The sequence below is a fragment of the Cryptomeria japonica genome, chromosome 1, assembly GCF_030272615.1.
Source record: "Cryptomeria japonica chromosome 1, Sugi_1.0, whole genome shotgun sequence".
NCBI lineage: Eukaryota > Viridiplantae > Streptophyta > Pinopsida > Cupressales > Cupressaceae > Cryptomeria > Cryptomeria japonica.
The window spans coordinates 209,286,278-209,296,533 of NC_081405.1; the positions used below are offsets into that span (position 1 = coordinate 209,286,278).

At 37.3% G+C, this 10,256-nt stretch overlaps 1 long non-coding RNA gene across 1 annotated transcript; it reads left to right on the top strand.

Moving 5' to 3' along the window:
• Positions 1–581: 581 nt before the first annotated feature.
• On the top strand, positions 582–9,674 carry LOC131061489 (uncharacterized). The gene is made up of 3 exons (XR_009110542.2): positions 582–640; positions 8,511–8,568; positions 8,947–9,674. It is a non-coding gene; the product is annotated as an uncharacterized LOC131061489 (long non-coding RNA).
• The last annotated feature ends 582 nt before the right edge of the window (positions 9,675–10,256 follow it).

A 10,256-nucleotide genomic window follows, 5' to 3' on the forward strand; every position in this document is an offset into this window, starting at 1 on the left:
ACATAAAAAACGTCCACACCGTATGTCAGGTCGTCGGATTTTTGGGTGCATATAACACACAATCGGTCTTTTGCAAACCGTCAGGGTTGGGACTGGAAATTGAGGAGTCTGTAAATTATGGGATCTGGTGAAGTTGAATGTGGATAGATTGTCAATTTACAAGCTTGCATGATTGCAGGGGCAAAGGATTGGCTGCATTGCAAGTGGGGAAGGAAAACCCAAGATGGGTTGCATAGAGATAGTTGTGGTCTTGTTATGTCCGTGTTTACTTTTTTTATTATTTGTTGTATTCATTGTTCATGGACTAATAATATGTCTTTTTCACTGCTAGCTTATTAGGACACATTAGATTTGTATTATGTTTTAAGCACTTATACTAAACACATTTGTACGCTATCTTTGTCATAGCTCTGGCACTATGGCTAACTGATACATATACTTTTGGTGACATGCATTACTTAGTGTTAGTTTATATTGTTTATGTTAAATGCAATTTCAGCTTTGAACATGTAGGTTCATTCTATGTGTCTTGAATTGCATTTACTTCCCACTATAGACTACCACTAACACTAGTTATCCATGCAGGTTGTTCATTTCGAAGGACGATTGAGAAGTCCACATAAACGTCCAAAATTTCCAGGTTTTTGCTCCCTCTACGTGCTTTGATGTTACTTGCACTGTACTATCTCCTTGTTAATAATGTTCAGGGCTTGTGTAATTTCTTATAAGAGGCTTTTTTTTAATATATATTGATGCACATTATTCTTTCATTCGGTAGAAACGTTTGAATAAAATTCATGTATTTTATCAAGTAATATTGATGGTCCTTAGCTTAACGCGTTAGTGAACAAAGAAAATGATCAATGTAGTTGTGTGTTGCCTTATAGTCTTTTTTGTACATGTGCATCTTAAATAATAAGATATTATTCCCCATTTTGAAATCCGTAGAAATATTATTTATGGAAATTAGCCTCATGAAACCAATGTTAGTTACACGAACCTTATATCTGAATTCCTGCAGATGATGTGTGAATTGCAACAACTGTTCGTATATATGATATTCATCTAGATAAGAGAGTTTACATTCATCTGACTGTTTGCGTAAATATAGATTAGCAATGTTCCTCAACGGAAGAGTACCATGTGTTTTGGACATTCCAATATCGATTTGAAACGATATGTGGAGTGCGGTGGGAGATGAGGGGATATTATATGCATGCTATTCGAGCCCTCCTCATCTGTCTATCATCCTTGTTCTCCATTTTTCTACACTGAATCATTCATACCAGGGTATTAATAATATCCCCATAGCAAGTAAGAGACATAATCTTTAGAATAGATACTTATTTTGAAAGAGACATGTCTTTCCAATAATGAATTGGTGCTCTTTATTGACATTAATTAGTGTCAAATAATGTTTTTAGAGTTTCGACCCTGTTGCGATGGACACTCCTGTTCTGTTGGAATCCACAGAGCCACAAATGTCTTTTCTTGGGAATATTTCGGTCAAGCGTTTGTTGATAGTTCTGGAGTCAAATCATCCTCTAGTTCTTCATGCCGTTAAAAAGGTACTAGGCTAGGAATTTCTCTGTGCCAAGCATAGATACCGAGTGAACACGAATATCACCTCTATGTTTTTGGGTTTGTGCATCGAAATGGGGTTTGGGAAACCCAAAACGAAGCTATTGTGCCTGAAGCTTTTTTGCCACTATTTTTTGGGGGAAATTGACTCAGTGTTGGACAACATTGATGATCAGAAACGTATCCCCATGACTAATTAGTATTACATGTTGTGTGAGGGAGCGAATGAAGTTAGGAAGTTCCAGTTAATTCAGACCATGGAACTGGAGGCTTTCAACCAGAACAGGCTGGAAAGACAACGCAATTTGAATTTCTTGCTTTCTGTGGCAAACTGTATGACTCACCCGGATTTCTTTGACATGGGGCAATTTGTTCATGATAAAAATCTTCAGGGGAGGCAAGATATTAGTGTGACCGAGGATGGTCAAATTGAGGAGGGAAACAATTGGGATTTGGGCATAGGTGAAATGTGGATGCCTGAGAACATGAGGGTCATTGAAGAAATTGTTGTTGGTCCGGCTCATGTGAACTGCGGAATAGATTGCGCGGTGATCGCGAAAGCTCATGCTGCACAAATGGTGCATGAAGCTATATATGACTCCTCCGACAACGAAGAATGATGCTAGCCCTCTCTTTCCATGTGTTTAGATCTATTACCGTTTCTTGTTGTTTGGTTTTAGAAAGTTTTTTGTAATCTTTGTACTTTAAGCGGTTAATATTAGATATGGAACATATTGGCTCTGTTTTTGTTCCTTATGCTCACTTTGAGAAGGTGAAATGCTATGGTTTCTTGCTGTTTATTTTTACCATGTATGTGATAGAGGGATAATGGTACATAGACACCTCTGGTAGAAGTTTATAATCTACAAGATACAACCTACATGAGGAGTCTATGGGCATTTTTTCTTTAACAGAGGTTTTAGCAGCATATAGACACCTCTGATCCTGTAAATTTTTCCTACACAACAGTACAAGGTGCTGGCCTATCCAACTATTTATCAACTAAAAAAAATTAGCGTCAACGAGGGAGGAACTGAGTCACTATGCAGTATATTGTGATAGAATGATTATTAGTGTTTTGTATGCTTTTATATCGATCATTAACAAAGTATAGTGACTGTATTATAATTTGGATGGGGACATCACATGCACCCTTTTTGAGAAGATGCTTGATGGATCACAATCCATTATTTGTTGCAAATGAAACAAAACCATTCTTTATTGATGTTAACGATGATCTCGAGTGGTAGGCATACAAATACTTAGGAGGGTCATCACTTGCTGGTCATATATAACATTGGCATCTGCAGGCCCCATTTCACAATGTGCGAATAACTGATTGTGTTGCCATTTCGGGTCCACCATTCCGACCTTTGTCTTCAACGTGTAGTATTATTGAGGTGTCTAGAGAAAAATATATCTGAAAATTTAGGAGACAAGATATGGACTTACTTGATCATCGTCAATAGAGAACTTGCAATATCCACACAATGCCAAGCCAAATGAACTAAGCTATACACGCATATAGTAAAATCTACTCCATTGCACTTATATCACCGAAGACCTTGTGTTCAAAAAATGATGCTTTCAAAAGAACATGCACAAGACTATATGGTCACTGAATCTATGAAATATGATGGATGTAAAAAAAATATGCTAGAATGCATAGAGTAGGCTCCAATGCTAGATTGGCAGATTGCTAAATTGCGTATTAGGATTGACGAAGATGAAATAATCTTGTTATATACAAGACCTTTTAGAAAATGGAGGGATAGAATTAAGACGGTTGGCTAGGATTAAAGGGTACACATACAAAATGATTAAATAATACGCTGACATGTAGAAGAAATAATAAAATAATGAAGGGGTTGGGCAAACGAATATTAAGAGATAAATGTCATGTGTCATAGACTAAAAAGTAAACGATTTAATTGTGCAAATAAAAAATTAGTTATTAATAGAGGAAGGGGGAGCGATTTCATAAATAAAATATTTATTTCATTTACGGAAATGATGATTGAAATAAAATAAAATATTAATTTGAATGATGAAAGGCTTAGAAGAGGAAAAATGAATCAATTATATAAATTAAAATTTATAATATATATATTTTGAGATAAGTGCTATCTATGATGGGGATAGCTCCCTATATTGCTTCAAAAAAGAGATTACATATTTCAACTTGACTCATACTAGTAGTTTAAAATACCTGCCATCCCTCCATAACCAGAAACAAACATACTTAAACACACAATCAACCTCACTATCATTCACTACACAACCTTCCAAGACACACTTACATAGCACAATTTACAAATCCTATCATCAATACTTTGCATTCAAGCCTTAGCCGCTATATTTTAAAGCCCACATGAACGTCTGCATCAAAACAGTTCCTAACCTCTCATGAACTGGAGGATCAACGCGACATACTCACCCAAATTGAAGAGAAATTTCTGTAGATGCCTCTGAAATCCACCAATCCTCTAAGTTCTTGAGCCTACGGAAAGGATTGAGGTTGTCATTCATCATTGCACATCTGAACACTTCCCATGCCTCCTCCCCAAAATTTGTTATCCTCTCCCTCTCAACCCCCTTTTCCCTCTTCTCTCTTCTTACCCTCTCTTTCTTGCTATCCTCTAAATCCTCCTCGTTGCCTTCTTCAGACCCACCTGATTCACTACCTTCATCCGAATCTGAGGAGAAACAATTTTTTAGGGTTGAAGTATACTTTTAGGAGACTCTTTAAACCCTTCCCACAACTCAAAAATGGCTTCCGCCACAACATCTCCGTTAACTTCTTTCATGAATCCCTCCATTAGCTCGACACACCTTTCCCTTGATTCTAATATGTCCACCAGAGGAATCAACACAACCTCATATATAAACTCATCACAAAAACGGCTATCTACGTTCATCATGAGTTCCACCATGTCACAGATTGCATCATATATATATTCTTCTGTGACAAAAAGGTCTCTGATCTAGACTTCCAGAAGCTCCTCACAATTCTGGCAACTGAGCCCTACAAAGTTCACCGTCTTCTATGCCCTCTCTTCGACTTCTGCACTATAAAAAATTGTATGCTCCCATCCTCTCCAACCTGTTCTTTATATAACACTGATGAACATCTAGAACATACCGGGAATCCAGGAAAAATCTTTGCAACACTTTGTCCGAAGCTCTGAAAACCTAATCCCAAATCTAAAACACTTGATTACAAGCTTCTATGTGAGCGGGGCTTAGAATGCCAACATATTTAGAACCATCTCTGTGTTGTCAACTCAGCTCTGGCTAGACAGACCAATAAATGTAACCTCGTTTCTTTAAAATAGCTAAAAGCCACACTGCTGGAAAGGACAAGCCATTTAAAATTTATGATAATTACAACACTTAGGATAAAATAATTAAATAAATAAAATATTTATTTATGTGAACATGACATTCTTAGATGTCTACAATTGATAGTGTCTTTTGATATAAATTGGATCTTTGTTCCTTTTTCAGATCAAAGATGTCACATGCGTTCAACGCTAAGTTCAAAGAAGTTACTGCTACTGCTTCACCTCTCTCTAAACTAGATGACACACCAAGAGTTGGCCGCGTTGCTCGGTTGGTTGTGCCATGACACCTTCTTGCATGTAAGTGCAACATATTCAATCGATGAGACAACATGTACTTTTTATTGATTTTGTCATCCTTTTTAAGTCTTGTGATTGGGAGGTCGAATTTGTATACTCAGGAGGGAGCTGGGGCTTCAAATCTGAAGCAGGCACTAGTTGGCCGTTCAATTTTGAAGCCATCGACAGGCGGTCTTCAAACTGACTACATGGCCATATCAGTAATCATGTCTCGTGTTTGTATTACAATTTATTTCCACATGTGTGTGTTGTGATTACTGGAAGTGGGACTTCATAAGTGGAAAAAATAGACTACTTTATGGAGTTAAAAGAACTGCTGATGTTTGCTTTTTTATTCAACAACAACATGATAACGTGTTTGTTGGTGGGGAAGATGAGGCCACTGGGAATGTAGAGGAGTGCAAAAATATGGTTGAGCATTGTGGTGATAGTGAAAAAGAGGACGTCCATAGCGATTACGAGGCTATGTACTATTTGTTATTATAGTTCGTATAATCTTTATAATACTTTATTCCAACAAAATTGAACGTGATGTTTTGTTGTGTATGGTCTGTGCAGCAAAAGTCCAACACAAAAGAGAATATGTTGATGGCAGGTTGTTCTACTTTTGTCTCTTCGGCAAATGTTCGTATAATGGAAGCCTTAAAATTTTGGGATCTGGGGAGGTTGAATTTGCATAGATTGTCAGTGCACAACCTCCCGTTATTGGAGGCCCTAAGACGCGACCGTGCACTGCGCGCTACCAATAAACGTAGCCAACACCACATAGAGACAACACAAAGATACGTGAATAAGAAGGTCAGTGATGTCGAGTACCATATGACATTACAGTACAATTTGCAAAACAAGCGTGTCACTAATCAGGTGTGTAGAGATTATGAGATGGAAACATTTGATGAGCTTCCCGCCGAAGGGAAGGAAGAGATAAACGAAGCAATGCGGGTGTACAATAGCAGTCCATTGAGGGAGGAGAGATTGAAGAAGGTTTTACAATTAATGGAAAGAAATAAACTTGGAAGAGAGGTAATTCCTAGTGATTGTTTTATTTTATACTTCACTATAATGTATGTAATTTTCCAAAGTACGCTTAATTGAGCTATCCTAGGCTATTGGGCAGGTGGTTTATAACAGGGGAGGCGATATTGAAGTGCATATGGGATTGTATGCTCTGCCTGCAACAAATGTGCAACTCAATGACCGTGCACCTTCTTTATTGGGTGGGAAAAAGAAGACGAAGTCTGGCATGAAAAAAAGTTTGACTTCAATTGAGGTCAAATATTTTTCATCAAAGGTGAATGTCTGTTCATATATGTGTTTGCATTTCATATTATTCTTTCTACTCCATAGGCTTCTACGTTGATTGTTCCATCCCTTTGATCTTATGTTGATGTTGATGGGGTTAGTGGAGGGAGCCTGCAGTTGTCCGGAGCTATGGCTGACACTATATGTAGTGGGCCATAAAAAGTATCCCGCAAACCTTGGATGTCCATTAGGAAGAAGCAACAAAAGAAGACGATGAACAAAAAGTTGAGTGCACCCAGAGATGAGAAGAATGCAGGGCAGTCTCCTGATGTGGGGCATACATTGGAGGATACCAACAAACATCAACAGGTAATACAGGTAGTTTTACACGGCTAAACCAATTGCAAAAGGAGTTATAAATCTCTTGTTATTCACTTTCTCGAAAATTTTCCAAAAAAAAATAAGCTGTTGTTAAATCTACCCATCTCGATCAAGGATCTCTAATTTTTGAAAAATATTGTGTTTTTAGATTTTCATGTTCTTGATGGGTAGTTTTGTAGCCAATTTTGCATCATATGGGTTCATATGGTTTTTAATTCTGTAGTTACACTCCTTTTGAATGTGTGCTCTTTTGCAGCATACTACCGCAGAAGGAAACGTTGATGGGAAGAAACATTCCACGAGAAATGAAAATGACTTTGCAACTGCAGACCCCGATGGGGATGAAGGGGATAATGTGTGTCAGCCACCTATTTCGGTATTGCTCTATTGCATTGACATGAATTGATTTAGTTATGTTGATGGCCAACTATACACTAATGTCATTTACGTTAGCACATGGATACATTACTCATGTAGTCAATTGTGCAAGACGAGGAAGACTGCATCAATGAAGATGGGCACACTCTTGCCGTTGGAGATGAAGTGCACCTTCAACTTGATGGGAAAGTTGTTTATAAAGGTATTGTTGATGGGTTTGGGAGGGGTGTGCGATGTCATGGCAATCCGCTCCAACGAGGTTGTGCTAAAGTCCGAATCGTGGATGTCTTTGATGGCAATGCCTCGCTGCCTTATCCACATTCCTTCTCTGAGTCATTATTGGACTCCCTTAAGTCATGGGAGGTGTGAGATATAAAAGACCTCATTCGTGTCCCATCTGCAGGAAGATTGCAAGATCCTTTCCTTTGTTCTCTCATGCGATTAGTTAACTTTTTTGAATGCAACAATATTGGTAGTAGTCATTTGATGTCGCTTTTTATATGGTAGGTTATAGTTGTCGAAACTGCTGAGCTATAAAATCAGGATATTTAATGCAATCCTCTGATCAGATAGACAAGTGCGAGGCTACGAACACTTGGTATCACCCCTCCTAACTTACATAAGAACCCGAAGAAGCGTCAAGTCTTCTACTCTAGTGTCAACTTCCTTGCACAAAATAGGTAGAGGAGGCGATAAATATATTTGTGCTATGTCTATCCCCCTTATGGGACTCAAAATAGAAGCTTGAAAGCTCAACCAATAGACAATAATAATTATATCTAGACACTCTAGTGGAAGAATACTCTTCATAATCCATTTGCACCCTATCTCAGCTGCTTGGAAGCTGAAATTTGTTTAAACATTGTGTGTATCTGTGAACAATTATTTCTGCATTTATTCTTTGTTTGTGCGTACATGCGAATAATTATTTGTGCATTTTTTCATTGTTTGTGTGTATATTGTAATGCATACTAGGGGATACTGTGGTGCATCATCCTAATCTGCCTTGTAATATAATGCAACATAGCCTTTTTCTTAATTTATTGTACTTGACAAATTTCTCCATGTTGCTATAATCTGTTTTCATATATGTTACTGCCATATTTTCCATGTCCTATTTCCGTTGTAAGTTATTTCCATTGAATAAACTTTTCTTATTGACTGTTTTTTAACATACCATCTGAAATGAATTAATAATTTAAATTAACAATATAAACACACAAAATATTGAGACCAACACAAAACTTTCTTGAAAATGATGTTTAATGAGTTGATTGAAAACAACAGGTGGAGGAACAATGAGCAATGGAGTCAGTTTCTACAGAAGTGCATTCCCAATTGCAAGGTACCATGGCACCCACTGCCCCCTCCCCTTGACAGCTATTCTGGATCCAAAATTTTAAAATCATACATCGTGTTATTGACCTTTTCGTGCGTTATTGCCAGTTGATTTTGTGTGCAAGTGCTACGATTTTGTGAAATGCCAATACCACAATGTACGATTTTAAGATTTTGGAGGTAGAGTAGCTGCAACCCCTATGGTTGGGCCACTGAGCATCACATCTTTAGTTCAAAATTGCAGTTTCTCATTTTCAGTAAAAAATGGAAGACAAACTTGGTCATTTCATGTTCGTCACACTTTTCCTTCATGCATCTTTCATTGTCTTTTACATTTTCTTTCTTTGCTGTATACTAATATGCCTTCTTTTGTTAATGTTTGTAGGGATGACAATGGGAAAAACAAGGGTAGGCAAAAGAAAGGTCACTGAAACACATCTTGACATGGATGGAAAACTTGCAAAGAGTTCACCCAAGTTCGGGGCCTTGGTTGTTTTCACCTCTGACGGGAAAGGGAAGACGACAACAAAAGAAACTCCCAAGCATGGGGCCTCCAATGTTCTCACCTCTCATAGTTTAGGGAAGACAACAACAAAAGAAACACCCCCTCGCTAGAGTCGAAGGATCATTGGAGCTCTCATTGCATGGCCAATCTGAAGTTTGATGCCTTGCATGTACAACTGCTAATGGATAAGGTTCAAATTACTGAGGCTGAAAGTGAAAGGATGAAAAAACTAGTTACTGATCTGGAAAGGAGATGCATTGAACTCACAAAGAATATCATGGAGTTGACCGATAAGAATGTCGAGTTGGAGATGGAAGTGCATAAACAACAGATGCTGACAGAGAAAGTGGAGGTAGCGTGTGAGGTGATAATGAAACAAAACAAATTTTTAGTTGACCAGTTTAATAACATGTTGGATGCATGTGCGAAAAACATTGAACATTGGAAACAGAGGTTCAAGGAGGCAGCTGGTCTAGCAAGCGATAAAGTTGATGAAAAGGGCATGCCTCCTGTTACGGCGAGGAGTGGGGGACTAAAAAATTTTGTTAATTAGTTATCGTTTGCCTTCATAAGAGGCTTGTTCTTCTATAAAAATTATCTAGATTATATGGCTGGCTTCTCTTCAATAAGACGTCAGAAATGATGCAAACTATTTGCCAAAAAATAAAAATACATTTGAATTGAAATGAGAATGTTATATTTCAATGAATCCCATGTTTACTGTATCATGTATGGTTATTCTAAGTAAATCACATTGAAGTTAATTTAAACAAAATGAATGGTTATTTTCAACATCACATATTGATTTCATTCAAACATATTCAACGGTAATTTTGAATAAATCAGATTGAGTTCTTTTGAACTCCTTAACTGGTTTTCTGTATGCTTATTTTCAATAAAACAGATTGTTTTGATTTGAAAATTTTCAATTGTTGTTAAAAAGAAATATGATAGATTACATTTACACATCTTCACTAGTTACAAACCTGATTGAGTTCATTTAAACACCTTGAACGATTACAATATTCAATGCATCAGATTGAGTTGATTTATACATTTTGAATGTTTTATCGTATTATGGGAATTTAAACATCTTTCATGGATATTTTTACTGCCTTTTTATATTACATCATGATGTAGAGCATCCACACACAATGATCATCCGACACACGTTGACACCAAACCCTCTC